At 36.9% G+C, this 15,853-nt stretch overlaps 1 long non-coding RNA gene across 1 annotated transcript; it reads right to left on the reverse strand.

Annotated features, from left to right (window-relative positions):
• Positions 1-221: 221 nt before the first annotated feature.
• Positions 222-15,491, reverse strand: LOC148183850 (uncharacterized). Its single transcript, XR_015773048.1, has 3 exons — positions 15,398-15,491; positions 13,969-14,072; positions 222-430 (listed from the first exon to the last, which is right to left on the reverse strand). It is a non-coding gene; the product is annotated as an uncharacterized LOC148183850 (long non-coding RNA).
• Positions 15,492-15,853: the final 362 nt, after the last annotated feature.

Genomic DNA, 15,853 nt, shown 5'->3' on the forward strand with positions numbered 1-15,853 from the left:
TCAGTAATGGGAGGCAAATTAATGAGAAAACTGCTGTCACATTACAGCATACATTTTTAACAGAAGTTTTAAAATATTTGGACAAAATATCTATATATATTTTAAATGTGAATTATTTAACTGGTAAATGTAATTATCTAACTCTAAAGCAAAAATATAAAAGGATAAAAATGGATTTAATCAAAATATTCTGTCATTGCCATACATAAGCTACCAGAATATCTTTTCAACAAATGAAATTATTCTTTATTTTATGCTTTTAAAAATGCATTAGTGTAATTGCTCTGCAACAAATTACCTTCTGTGCTATAAGCGTGGCTACAACATCCCTCGCATGTACATCAATTGTGCATATTGTCATGATGTTCTGATGATCACCAGGGGTGAGTTCCCCTAACAGCATGTTTATAAGGGCATTCAGTTGAGCAATCTGCAAAATAATTATATTTCAATGGAGATATTACACTGTGGGGAAAAAAAACCTATTATATGTCAAGTGCTAAATGGAGCAGTTATAGAACCAAGACACATTTATTGGTGCTTTTAATCAAAGCAAATAACTTTTGCAAACTAATAATGGTGTTGTTTTCTTACAAATTTAATTTTACTTCTTAATAACAAAAATACACTTTTCTGCTGGTTCCCAGAACTTAATTTCAGAACAGATAAATACTAGTCTGATACTGCACTTGGAATGCCAGTCTGTAGCTGCACGCATGATAAAGCTACTGGAGATTTCAAGTATCACATGTAGACTTTAAAACTCTGCTTCCAAACCAGTCACAATACACCTCATGTTTACTACAGGAAATGCAGGGGCTGGGGAGGGGAGAGAAACAACTCTTTGGGGCCTGATTGCCTTGATCATGATGACTTCTTTGTGTCAGAGGAACATGAAAAGCAGGATCCCTGAACAGCTTCCTTTATCAGACTGCTATGTAATTCCCCATCCTGATGGGAATGGTGACACTGAGGAGGTGGCCCAGAGTGCCTGTCTTCATGGACCTGGAAGCCACTGGCAGTCACTATGAATTAGATTTATTCCAAGGCATCTGGAACATCTTCATTTTAAAAGTGATTCTTCTGAACAAAAACAATAAAATATTTTTGGAATTTTTTTTGGGGGGGTGGGGGTAGGGGGAGGGAAGGGGATGGGGACCCCAGAGCAGTCCTTCTAATTACACTTGCTATGAATTAACAGTAAGCACATGTATGTTTTTTAAATGGTTGCAAGACAAATCTTTCTGACTCAGCCTACAAAATGTATTAAGGCACTGATTTTAAAAAGCTGATTCATGCAGAATCCCACCTTTGCAACAGGAATGTTTGCACTGATGAAAGAAACAAGATTTTAAAACACACACATCCTTAGTAGATTGATTCAGTGGAAAGTAGTGTTATTTTTTCTAGAGATCACTAGATTTTGGAATTTAAATTTTATAAACCACTAAGGTTTCACGGATTGGATTTACACCATAAGACTTATGTCTTTGTTTAAAATTACCATTTTTATATATTTTATACATTTTGTGCATAATAGGTTTGCATACCTACTAGTGATTGCAGACTTTCAGATGATTTCCAGCCATTCTCCTACATCCTTGAAGATTTCAACATCCTCAGCACAGTCTAAATATTTATCATATCAATTGTTTTAACTGATTTTGTAGTTTGTTTTCACATGTTGTTGCAACTTCAATTATTTTTTCTGCAAAAAAGTTGCAGAGCTCCTTCTAAATTCACCGTTATTCTACCTAATGTAAATACTATTTCTACTATTTCCTCTAACATCTTAAGGAAGCAATTTATATGAAAATCATTACTAAGTGTGAATAACATCACAGGCTTTGTCATAGTGCTTGTGAAGATCTTCTTGCTAAACCTGTTTCCTGGCAAAATGTAAAACACACAGACCTGGAACCTGGGCAGGCCAGGTGACAACAGCTCAGCACCCTGGAGGACAGAACAACCTCTATCCTAACCCCAGGCTCTGAGCTACATGAGTTACACTGTGAAAGACCTCAGTCCTGTAAAACACACTGTGATCTGCCTGCTCAGAACACAGGTTTGTTATGAATAAAACCTTTGGTGTTCTGCTCTTTTCACCCAGTCTCCTTTGACTAAAAAGCTCTACTTCACACCTTATGTGAATTTGCAGAGACAGATGAAAATAACTCATTTTTTATGCTTGTCTTCAATTGTGCTTTTCTCCCCGAGCTCTAACAATAGGATATAAAAGCTTGTGAATCCAAGAGAGAGGATTTAATGGAGGTTTACCTTGAATGGAACCCATAGAGTTCCCTCAAAGGAGATAAGAGCTATAGAACAAAATACAGGGTAAAAATCACCAAACTTCATTTTCTCCCAGTATACTGTTTATGCAGTAACAGAGCTCATACACTCTGCAATGTGCAGCACTGAATGAAGCTGTTTCCTACCAGCTTGAAGAGAATGATTTTGGTGGGCTACATCCAAAGACACAGCAGTGGCTCGCTCTTCATATTACTCAGTGATTGCATATAATTTGGCATCACTGAAACAATCGCAGCTCTGAAAAGGTTGAGCTCTGGGCTATTATGAAGGCTAAATTAATTCTCATCACTTGAGCGAATGATCCATTCATACCAAGGTCAAAATCACTAGTTGAGCAGCACAGGCAAGATGACACTATAGCTGACTGGCCTGCAGTTGCATATGGATAAGACTTTATTATTCTCAGGCAACCTGAATATTACTGAAAACATCAAATTAGTTACTTACTGCAGAAAAAAGTTAAAATCTCTGTGAAAAAAGTAAAATCCAACCTATCTGTCTTTCTCCTGCTCACTTTGTTCCTTGGGTTCAATCAGAAGCATGAGTGCTGTGAGTGACTGAATTTGCAGGAATGAAAGGTCAGGAGGAAAATGAGGTGAAACTTTTCTTAGTTTTCTCTTGAAAACTCTTAAACTAGCCTGTAGATCAGGCACTTGAGTGCACTAGCAAGACTAGAGAACAGAGAAGAAAGGAGACTAGCAGGTGCTAAAGGGAAACTAGGGTCTCCCAGAGAATACAATTTTCTTTTTCTCAAGGAAAAACGGTTGTCTTTTTATTAATTTTTCTTTCCTTCTCTATCCCTAATTTGAGTAGATCAAATATGAAATCTCCATGGCACAGAATAGTCCAATACTGTTTTTTCTGAAGCAAAATTAATAGTTGCAATAAAAAACTTGTTTCAGAACAAAACTTTTTTAAATAGTTGTCCAAACAGACAAAATATTTCAACTTTTCAGTTACTATTAATCTCCAGTTTTTGAGTCAATATTAATCTCTGCATCCATCTGCACAGTTCTAAGTTCTGATGCTCCATGGCTCAGAGGAATGGAGGATCAGAAGAAGCATTCCCCAGGCAGCCCATATTTCACATGGCACGTTGCTGTGTGACTGCCTTGCATCCCATTATTGGCAGCAGTGGCTGAACTACAGGAAGACATCATGGTGTGTCATGGGATACACAGCCCAGCAGAGACTAAAGTTCCACTGAGGAGAAATGGGAAATAAAAATAACTAACTGCAGTTTTCAGTATAGGCCCAAGGGAATCAACAGCATGAACTGTGGAGCTACTTAGTTACTGGGACCTCTGCCTGATGCCACACTACAGTAATGACTCAGTCAAAAGCAGCTGCTATTTTTGATTGAAAAGATATGGTTTAATTTCCTTTACTTGACAGGAAATTTACCCAAAGCATCATTTTCCCACATAAAATGTTAATGTCTTTCAGATTTATTTCATTTGTTTGGGGCTTTTTTGGGGGGGGGAAATTTTGACTAATTATTTTTGATTATCCAATCTTCCTGCTCCTCTCAGGAGCTTAGGCTGCATGTCAGGCAATTCTGTCCAAAGCTCAGTACACACTTGTTCTGGCTCCTAAGCCTAGGTGGCTTTGGTTAGGCTAGCTCCTCAAATCTACTACATTATTTCATTTCCAGTGTGTGAGGATACTTTTAATTAGAAACATAAATCTTTACATTCAGAGATTTCTAATTCAGGTTCAACAACAATCTTTCCATCATCCTTACATAAAATTACACTTCAGTGAGCCTCAAGGGGAGACAGAAAAGAATACAGACAATATCCATGCTTTGTACAATTAGCAAATGGTTCTGGGCTAACAGAACGGACAACAAAGATACCCATTTTCCCTTGAGTTCTCCTCAGTGCTGTCTAATTGGCTGTGACCTCAGGATCCACTGAGCTTCTCCTATTAGATATAACAGATAATGTGGTCTGAACAGGGAGCCTAAAGTCTGTAGAAATATTTGCTTCATATCTTTCAATTCAGCAGAACATCAGGCAAGGAAATACACTACTCAATAATCTGACATGTTCTTCACAAAACACAGGGCACCGTAGTGTACATATAACCACTGTTTATACTGCCAGGTTCTTATTGTCACCAAATTTTAAGTAATACTGTCAAATAACTTAAGTACTTTGCAATCTGTTGATAGATATTGAAGAAGCCTACATTTGGCTAAAAACAGTGACTAAAGAACACAACAATCTAGGATGAAAAGTTTCCCTGCTCTGAATGGTTACCCTCAGAAATTATCTTCAGTAAAACAACTGCAGAGAGGAAGTGGGAATCATGAAGAAGTGGGACTCCCATCTTCCAAAGAGATCATAGAATCCTTCTGGTAACAGCTCTTTTTAGAACTATTTTTAGAACTACTATAGTAGGCTTGTTAGAAATATTAGTTGTTATTGAAAGAAATGAAACCAAAACCGAACAAAATGGAGTCCAACAGCACCAAGTCATTCTTCTTTTTTCTATACTGCAATCTTTCTATATTATCTTACTTTCTAAACAGGTGTTTGACATCATCAGAGGAAAGATGCTGGCAAAATAAAAGTATTTCCATTGTTTTAAGGTCATTGTCATTAGTATTTTTAAAGCATCATAAGCCTGAAGTTCTAATCTGCAAAACAGCTCTGTGCACCAGAACAATTCTTGTTTTGCTGAAATACAAGTTAAACATTTGAGCACATAGACACATCTGGTCACCCTTCAAAATAAGGAACAGTTGCTTCGATCTGTTGCGTGCACATCTGAAGCATGAACACAACAAAATTACTTCGTTGATAAATGATTCACCAGTAAGGACATCTTTTCTCCAGATGGATTCATATTATTTTAATCACCATATTTTCCAACTCATTTATGAAAAATACTTTTGGTCTGCCAATTTCTGAGAAGTTCCTTGAACATTACATAGTCTTGATAATATACTAAGGTTATAAAAAGGATTCTAAATTAACTCATTGCATTGGTGACAGCAGACTTGTAACTAGAAATTGAGTGTTTGTTTCCAAGAAGGGCTAGACCAGCATTAAGAGCTCTGGCCAGGATTTAGGAGATTTGCTTTCACACAAGTTCTGAAAGTGTCATTTAAAGAATCACAGAATTTTCAAGTTCTCAGGTGTACAATAGAGCTAGTAGCACTTTCCTATTCACAGAAGCTCCTATCGGGGCAAGTAAATATATTTCTTATATTTAGAAAGATTAGGAGATATCAAGATATACAGTAGGAAAGCTTTTTCCATGGAAACCAAAAATAGTTTGTGTAAAATTCAGTAGGCAGTTGTTGTTCAAACAGTTGGTACTCAAAGAGTTACAGTCAAACAAAAGCATATGATTAGCTCCCATTCAGTTTTCTCCCCCAAGAGATCTCAGCCATTGTCTCACCAGCCTTTAGAAAGCACCCCAGCTACTGAGACATTCTTCAATTCCACTTTGATGTTACCCCATATTGTACAGACTATTTAAAAACTCGGTGACCTCATCCTTCTGCCCCAAACCAAAGTGAAATTTTCATAGATTGCTTTGCAACATTTGGAGAACTGATCAGTGGTGTATTAAAGTTCCTTTAAGTCCCAAATACATGCAGAAATTTTTAAGACAGGAAGAATGAGAATTGTTACCTTCTACACTTGTTTCTTCTAAGTTCCTTCACCTCCTGATCATTCATATTCCCAAAATGTTGGGGGTTTATTTCATACTTCAGTTTTTAAAGTAGGGTATGAATAGAGAGAGACATCTAACAGATTCTGGATTATTATATGTCCAGATGATATTTAATTTTTATAAGCCACACATAGGATGTTTACATTCACCATTGTGTGCATCCATCTCTTTCTACTGCCATTTCTCCTACTGCATTAGCTACACCTACGCATATGTGTTTATCTCACAGTTCTCTGTGCAGTTGAACAATGAAAAAGTCCTCTATGTGTTATTCACCTGACAAATTTTGCCTTAGAAATAAGGCACAAACATTTCAGGAATAAAGTTATCCAAAATTCTGCAAATCCAGAGCACAACAACTATTGTGCCCATAATTGGTGGGTTCTGAATTACAAGAAGTTTTAATTTCTTAAACTTCAGCTCTTTTCAGATGCTTAATCCTTGATTGAGAAGTGCATATCCCATGTTGCAGTGCTTTGAAAGGTCTTCATTTCTTACACAGCAGACCTTTGTGAACAAAATGACAGAAGCAGTACAGAAGCAAGCAGGGTAGTGACTGCATCTTGGAATTTGACTTCTGAATCTTATGTGAAAGCCAGCTGGGTAATTTGCTGGTTATGGAAGAAAAAATAAACTCAGAGGGATATTTTCAGAAGTACTTTGAGATATGGGAGTTCAATCCTGTAATACTTGTTTCCCCAATTTTTTTAATCCTTTAGTTCAAAAACCCTCTAATGAAGGGAATTTAACAAGCTACAGGCTCCTACATAATGCAGAGTACTCAGAACACGAGAGATTATTTCAAGTAGCGAAACACTGTTCATTAGGGAAATGATCACATTTGCAAATCTTCTGAGCTCCATCACCATGTGCTCATCATTTATTTGTTTCCATGGGGTTTTCATCCAATCTTTAATACTTGTCTATAAAATTTTAAAAAATAAACAAACAGCTCCTACTACATTCTAAGCAATGCCCATGGTTTCCACCTCATCAGCAGGTGAATATTTATGAATATGTATGGTAAATAAATGCAACAATATAAGTTTCAACATTTAAAACCTACTGATGCTGAAAAGTAATTTGAGAGGATTTTCATCCTTTGTGCTAGAACTCTGTTTGTTATAGGGAAGGAATCTTTAACTTAATGGTTTGATTTTTTTTGCCTGTTTTCAAAGTTAAAACACATTTCAAAAGTATTAAAATTCACAACTAGGAATCAGTTCTTTCTCAATGTCTTTTCAGTAGCATTAATTGATGAGAGGTGTGCAAGTAGGGAAAAAAGAAAAAACTGAGTTTTAAATCTGATATAAGCAGGTATATCTCAGTCATAAAATGTACTGGCTAAATTTGTCTCAACAATCTCAACAAATTTCAATTAAGGTAAATGCTTGATACTTAGGGAAACTAAAAGAAAAGTATACACTATTTACCTGCTATAGTATAAGCAAGGACTCCAAATAAAACTGGATCTTTTAATGTAATTAATATTAATGGGAAAAAATAAAACTCAAAAGTTCTCTCTTGAATTCCTCCAGAAAATATCACCTGGAATATGTATTCAGTAAAAAAGACTGCATTAGAGCTACTCGAAATAACTCACTGTCTGGGTGCTCTGCACTGGTATGAAGTGACTTTACCCCTGAGAAATTAGTCCACTATGCAAACAGCTCTAAGAGACACTCAAAGATGATACATAATCACAGGTATCTTCTACATGTAAATCAGTGGACTAGAATGTAAAAAAAATTCTACCTAACATGCAGAAACATGTGTTTTTGCTTTGGGACTAATGATTCATTGAATTCAAAATTTCAAGGACATCATGAGTATCAAAAATTCTCATTTGCAAAAACAAGTTACCTGCAACAGTCTCATTTACACTGACTGCAATTCCATTGCAGTGGCAAAATCATTATGGTACAAGATACTAAAACCAATAGAATGTATTTAGAAATAAGCTTTACAAACAATTTGGCTTCTGTAACATGGGTTCAAGCTTAAATCAACTTATATTTAAAAAAAACAGAACAATGTTTTGCTCATGTAAAAATAAATAAATTTTAAAAATCAGGAAGATCTTTTGCTTCCTAATCTTGTCAGGCACTCTGTTTCATCAGAGCAGAAGGAGCTTTTCCTATTCTTCCACAACAATAACTTCATCTCTGAGGTAACTGTGTTCTCATGGACATTAAAATAAATTTTGTCCTCTTTTGGAGACTGAATGGCTTGTGTACAGCTGCAATTACCTCTGAGGAAAAGCTGATGAAAAGAGAAATCTGTGATGACCACTGAAAGGGACTCCTGTCATTCTGAACAAATGCAAGTAAAGCTGGATGCCAGATTAGTGACTTAATCATAAAATATAAGTCAATAGACAGGATTCTGTTATAATCCATCCAAGGCCAGGTTTTCATAGTTCTTATGTTATAAAATAGGACTGCTGCAAAGGTTATTCATCTAGGGGATTATTAAATGGCCATTTTGAAACCTTTCTTTGGGCTAAAGAAATATATAAGAAAACGAAAGACAGTTGTATAATTTCCTGAAAGACACCATGACAAACTTATCCCCACCAGGAACCATCTTATCCATCTGAATCCATAATGATGTGCATTTAGGTTTGGAACTCCTCCAACTTCAAATTGATTTGCTGAATTTCATAAAAAAAGTAGTGAAAAAACCACTTTTTTTCCTCCTTGACGACCTCTGAAACACATTTCAGCCTTGGGCACTTTTTAAAGCCATGCACAACAATTCAGAATAGAAAAAAATGACAGACCCCATACTCCAGCAGTGCCAGTAAATACCATTGCAATAATGTTATCATTCACTGTCAGATACTGAAAAGGTACAAATTGAGGCAGACACTGTAGGTTCACATGGTACTGTGCGAGGCTTTTTCTTCTCACTACTCTTCCTAGCTTATTCGTGCAGACACCACTAATGCATTTCCATCCAAAGGAGGGTTATGGTAATGAACTACTAGTGCTTTTTTATGCAAGTGAATTAAACTAAGTCAGAACTCTAAGATTTCAGTTTGTAATATTGCTCAGTATACAGATAAAATAATTTTAAATTGTTCTTAGACCACTTGAGCAGAGTTCATAGGTTCAGAAAACTTGAGCAAAATCCCAAATAGCATTATTTCAAAGTTCCTTCCTCAAATATTCATTCTGCATATGTGCTGAACATGAGCATACCCAGAGCCTGTTTTGCATATGATATATCCCCATAACTCTGTGGTGTTTCCTGATTCTGACCATTTAACAACTGAGCCTGGGAATTGAGCCAGATACTTGTAGCAACACATGACAGTAGCATGCCCCTGGAAAACTGAATACCTTTTTCCTTCCTTTTTTTTTTAATCACAGCTTATGTCTGTATTACTTTCTTGCTGATAAGCCATGGTTCTGTAGCTTTAGTGCCATAAACAACTAAGAACTCATCTAAAGCTTGCTTAACTAGGTTCATGCAATCATACAGGCACGGATTGTATTTATTTCTTTGAAATAAAAGTTGAAGAGCATGGAGTCAGACCATTAACTTGATTTCATCATTTTGTCCAATAAAAACCAGCAATTCTGCCCTGAAAATTTAAAGATTTGTCTGTGTGCTCCCCCACCAAGATTTTTATGCTCTCAATCAGTACTAGTGTAAACGAGCTACAGTTCCAATAATGCATTTACAACTTGAGGGAATCCTTCAACAGTCAGGCCATGTCTTCAGAGTTCCATTGTATAAAAAGGTGCCTCTGGTCAATGCTACAGCCTGAGACCAAACAGAATTGCTTCCCAGCGCCCACTGTCATGGTAAACTGGATTCTACACCTGGTGGAGCCCAGTCACTCTTAACATACAAAAAATATTAAAATTTAGAAAGCAGTGTATTTGATGTTAAGGAAGTATCAGGAAATTCACTAAGATTCTAGAACCCTGTTCTATTTTTTTTTCAATTACCTTGTCAATAGATTTACATTTTCAGATAATAAAAGACTTTACACATTAAAAATTTCTCTGGATACCTATTCAAATTCAAATATTCTGCTCTGCTTCAAGGATTTCCTGTAGTTCCTGTAGTCTGAATCTTGATGCTAAGGAAATATTGACTCCCTTCACTTTACCTTTAGAGGTGGTAATAGATAAGGAAAAGTCTTTTTCTATTCAAAACACAAACACGCGTGTTTTAATGTGTATCACATCCCTTTGCGTAACTATTAATAAATTCAATGGAAAAAGGAAATAAACATATTAAATCCAGCTATTGGAATGGGACAGGAAGGGGTTCTACTCACATTTCATCACATCTTCAGATCTGGGTTTCGTATACACAGACAAGCTTGGCGTGAACCAATGAGGAAGAAAGAATAATGCACACAACTGTGTCTTGATTTGGATGCAGTGGCACCCAGAGAACTTTGACAGAATCACAGCTTCACTTGGGTTTTGAAGCAAAGTGTGACATGGACCCAGCGGAACTTGACAGTGCTGTTTATCACTGACCCTTAGATTGAAATAAGTAAAAAGCTCATACTAACCAATACTTTTACCAGAAACAACAGCCAAGCTTTATATGCGAAAGTGGTGTAAGACAACGATTAAATACACAACGCTTGCCTGCAAAAGCAGTAACACTTTCTGTACTGACCTTCGTCTCTCCCTGCTGTGTCTTCCCCCGAAATGCCTGTGGAGGTCAGTAATGCATAAAGCTAATAGGGGACTGTGAGTGCCAGGCCTCTGCAATGTACTGATGATAGGATTTTTTTCTCTGCTGAGATCTGCTCACTGTCAACGCTTCACAGAAAATTGCTGGACTCATCAATTCTGCCACTATAGACAAATGTGTAAGCATATATGGATTTAGACACATACCTGTAGTCTCACACACACACTTCTAAAATCATGAAGCCTGCAAATTAATATAAAAGCAAGGCAAAGCAGATAACCTCTCATCTGGACAGCTTGCTCTCCAGTCTAGCAACAGAAGTAGCAGACAAGTGAGACTATTTCAAATACAGTAGGGGATAAGAGGAGGACATATTAAGAAAATTATAAACATTTAGTAACTTGTTTGAAACAATTTTGTGTTTGGGGGTCCAAAGTGAGCTTTTCCCTTGTTCATTTGTTTAATTAGAGGTTAATAGCTGCATTTAGCCCTAAGGAAATGAACATCTAGGGCCTACTTGAATTACACAAGATATTAGGAGAAAATTTGAGAAAGTTATTCCTCTTTTGAATGTTTTTTTGTTCATTCCTATCCACATAGCCAATTGTTATACTTAGTATGTCACACTTAGGTATCCACTTTGCTGCTTAACAGTGCAACGAATGAGACTATTGCTGAGTAAACCAGTCAAATGAGCTTCTTCCAGGTAAATAAAGGAGCAAACCAATTTGTGTATTTAGCACTGGAGGACAGATATAAGGCAGCAACACAAAAAGAGATACGTATAGCCATAATGCAAATTAATATAATTTTATGCTGTTTTATTATAAATAAAATGCTAAACACCACCTTTGTTCTCCAAGTGTATATGTATAATTTCATATCCTGAGTTGGTCATTCAAAAGCACTCAGACTAGGCTGAAAAGTTATCTATGCACAAATTTGAACAAACAACTCTTGTTCTCAAGTTTTTTGTTCATGATTGGATCCTCATTAGGCACACAAATGCATGGATCTTTTGCATAAACAAAAGGATAAAAGTAAGTTTACAGCAGAATGTTAATAAATAGAGTCAAATCTGTATATAAATGTTAAGCTATCGTTCAGCAGAAAATTTCTAGCTAAACTTTATGAAATCTGGGGGCTCTTTATGTGAAAAAAGTTGCAGCAGCATAGCCATGTAGTCTTGACATACCCCAGCTCTTGGGAACTCTGGACCCAATCCAAGCTATTACAGTTCTTTTCTATCTAGACATATCACAATGTAACACAATAGACCTGGGTTCTGTTCTGCAGTGGCAGGCCATGACCAATTCCCTCTGAATTCAGAAGAAATGTCTGACAGCTAAGGAGTCAGGCTCCTAGATTACTAGCAACTGGTATCCTTATGGCATTTATTTTTCTTACTCAACATTGCTGTTTTCCATATGAAAGTGTAAAGTCATTCAGAATAATTTGACACTTTCTCTTAGCATTGCTTGTTAAGAGCTAAGCAGGTTAACGCTAAACAAGTGGTAGTAAAGCCTTCTTCAAGCAGGACTTAGGGTGGTTTTTTGGAAATCACAAGAATGATGCGGCAAATTGAGATTCTTTTTATAAAGAGTTTTCTTCCATATGTTTCCATTACAGCTCTTGCATGCCTAAGCAAGGTGAAAATTACAATAAAACAACGTGTACAAGACGAGTTGATGATCTGAGACTGTCAGCACAGCTTCACTAATGACAAACTGTGCCTGACCAATATGGTGGTCTTCTATGAGGAAAGACAAAATTATATTCTCCACCTAACCTTCTGTAAAACCCATAACACAGTCTCAAAGAACATCCTTATCTCCAAATTGGAAATGGACATGGAAGTGAAGGGAGGGCTACTTGGTGGATACAGAATGGGCTGAATGGGCACAGAGGGTTATGGTCGGTGGCCCTACATTCATGTGGAGGCTGGTGACGAGCACTGTCCCTCAGGGCTCTCTCTTGAGACGGGTGGTTTTTAATATCTTTATCAATGGCACAGACAGGGAGATTGAGTGCAGCCTCAGCAAGTTCACAGATGACACAAAACTGAACGATTGTTCTGTACCAACCCCAACCCCCATAAAAACTCAAAATAAGGAAAAAAAAAGGGAACCACATCACACACATCACTATCTCTCTCCTTATTCTTATCAGTTTGGCAGTTACTGAGCCCCACATGCCCAAACAACACTCCATTGACAAGTCAAATGGAGGAGAAAGCACAAATAAATAAATGACTTCTAACCTGAGACCAGAGTTCATAATCAGTCTGCAATCAGAATATATTTTAGAATCATTTCAATGTTTCATCAACTGAATTTTCAAAGAATACAGGTGGATTCTTCAATTAGTTTTTGATCATGGAAGAGAAAAAAAATCCTCTTTTAAATTATTTATCAGCTGTTTTATTTGAGACTTGTGAATATTCCTCAATGCAGAGATCATGAGAACGGACATTCAAAATGCAGCGTACTCAGATTAGCCACACTTTCTCCAAAATATATGCCCAGCTGGGAAAGCTCTTTTTGTTACATTTTTTGGTGTCACAACATGTAATACTTGAGAATACACCTTGATAAGTAATGCTGATGCAATTTTTATTTTGACTGTAAATTCTGATTGGTACTCCAAGGTATTGACAATGACAGATATATCGTAACAGTTCATAAAATCATGGTTATTCTTAACTTACCTATATCCTGGAAAAAACTTGAGTGACAAGCTTAAAGGGCACTTTTGTTTTTAAAATGTTTCTAAACCCATGCTGTTTCACCTGAAATATACAACTTACTTACTGAATTAGGGTTCCTTAGAAGTTAAGCAGGTAATCCATGGAGACTGTTCCTTAATTTTCTTTTGCTACCATTCATTAAATATGATCTGTCTCTATGAGCCTTTAAGCACTCTTATTTCCTTTAAATTTACCTAAAACTTTATTAGAGTCAGTCAGTACTGCCTACATAAATTTAAAACATTCCCAGTGGACAAGAATAAAACATTTAAAATCTATATTTGATCCGACAACAGCATTATCACGTTTAAATTAGAAACAGATTAGACATAATTGAAGATAAAGAGGACACAAGCATCACTCCCATTCTGGTGGAGTGGGCTTTAAATTATCAGATTCATTCAGAATACATTACGTAGAAACATTGAATTGTTATCTTTAGACAGCCTTTTCTAAGAGTTTACAATTTCTCAGTTCAGTGAAGCCTGCCACCAGCTTGTTGTCAGAACAAGAAATGAAAGATCATATGGTTCAGAGCACAGAACTGATCTCACCTCCAAAAGCACACACTTTGGACTGTAGAGGTACCACTTCATGCTTCGCATTGAAGTCAATCTTTCTAAGATTTTCTAAGATTCTTCCACATTTCAGGTAATTCCTAACCACGTAACAAGAAGATATTGTTTGTCAGTTTGCAGAGTCAATAAACCCCCCCCCCACAAACACACATACTTTCATTCTCCCCAACTTTCCCTGCCTTTTCCCTTTTTTTTTGAAAAATATGAGTTGAGTTTGTGTTATTCCTTCCCTATTGTTCTTACACATTGATAAAAATGGACTCTTTACACAGAGTAACTTGATAAATGCAGTTTATGGGAAAGATTAAAATTTCTTTACAACATCCTACATTTTCTAGTTAGAACATGTTTATGTATATTAAATTTTGAAATAATCCTCAACAACACAAAAAATGCCTCAGTGATGCAACTCATGATAAAACAGTTTGATAAATACATTATTTTGATCCACCCATAAAAAAGGCACAAAAATAGTGACAACTGAAGGTATTGGTAAGCCCCAAACATGTCAAGTAATTTTGTTTAACCTGCTTAGCTCTTAATAAGGGTGTGCTTGAACCCAGTCTGGTCCATAAAAATAAAGCCATATTCCTTACATCCTTGTTAGACATCCCAAAGGCTCATCTGCTCTACGAGCTATACCTGTTGCTGACAAAAAGGCCAGATACAATTTGAATATAAACATGGACTCGTTCACAACAGTGTCATTAGACACAGTAATTTAAAGGCAAAGATACACAAATATAAATGTTTTTTCTTCTTTGATGTTGTTTCAAAAAAGTTACGTGGGGCTTTTGCAAACATTCGTGTTTACTCTGAATCTCATTCAGCTTAATTCCACAATCCAGTGACACAGCTGAAGCTCATTACCTCCCTGCAAGTCATACTGCTCAGAAAAGTTTGCTATCACTATTTGAAGAAAGTGGTTAGAAGTTTAATAAACACTAGCAATCCTCTGATGATGTATAAATATTGACAATCTGACAATGAAATACCTGTCTATAAATTATACTTTAAAATGGATATTTCCATGCAGGTGAAGTTTATTTTTCAGCTGCATTAAGATGCATGGCAGATTAGAAATGAATAGTAAAGAAATTATTGGGAAAGATTCCCCGTTTTCATATGCGGTGTAAGTTTTTACATTTCCTGCAAATGATGCTAGGGAAAAAATAACTACAGAAACACATTTAGTCACTCGGAAAAATCAGATTGATAGCAAAACTCTGATTCATAAAGAAAGAACCAGTGTTCTACTCGCTGAAAAAATCAAACATTATAATGGTGCTATTTTTACTGCTTCAATTTTTTGGTCTGCCAACACTTCTCTAATTAAAGTTACATTAAAGAGCATGGTTCAAATTTTCAAGAGGTTACCTCCAATTCACATGCACCGTTTCTTTACCTCTATGTGCAAACAGGCACGTACTCGTCATGGAGCAGCAAGGGCTGGCTGCTTCCCAAGGCAATGTGAGCCAGGAGCAGAAAGTTAACCCAGCAGACAGCACCCTCATCAACCAAGGGCCCAGTCCCAGAGGCCCTTAAGCATGGCAGCAGTGCCAGGTGTTGGTAACTGGGTTCATCAATAGCCCCAGACACAGCCAGCAGTGAAACAGGTGCTGGATTCCACCAGCAAGTATAGCCAGGAGTGGTAAGAGAGACAGAGGTAAGGCAAGCAAGAGCCAGCCACTGGGGTCCATCCAGGAGAGCACACCTGGAGCACAGGTCCAGGGCCAGGGGACCCTCCCAGGGGACAGGGCTGACGGGAGGCTGCAAGCCAGGAGCACCCGTACCACAGAGAAAGTGAGGCCACAGGGATGAGCTTCTGTGGAGTCCCCTGGGTGTGGGGAGGAGTCACCAA

This window comes from Pseudopodoces humilis, chromosome 8, assembly GCF_049639895.1.
Source record: "Pseudopodoces humilis isolate 2021_Gansu_Grassland_sample_001 chromosome 8, ASM4963989v1, whole genome shotgun sequence".
NCBI lineage: Eukaryota > Metazoa > Chordata > Aves > Passeriformes > Paridae > Pseudopodoces > Pseudopodoces humilis.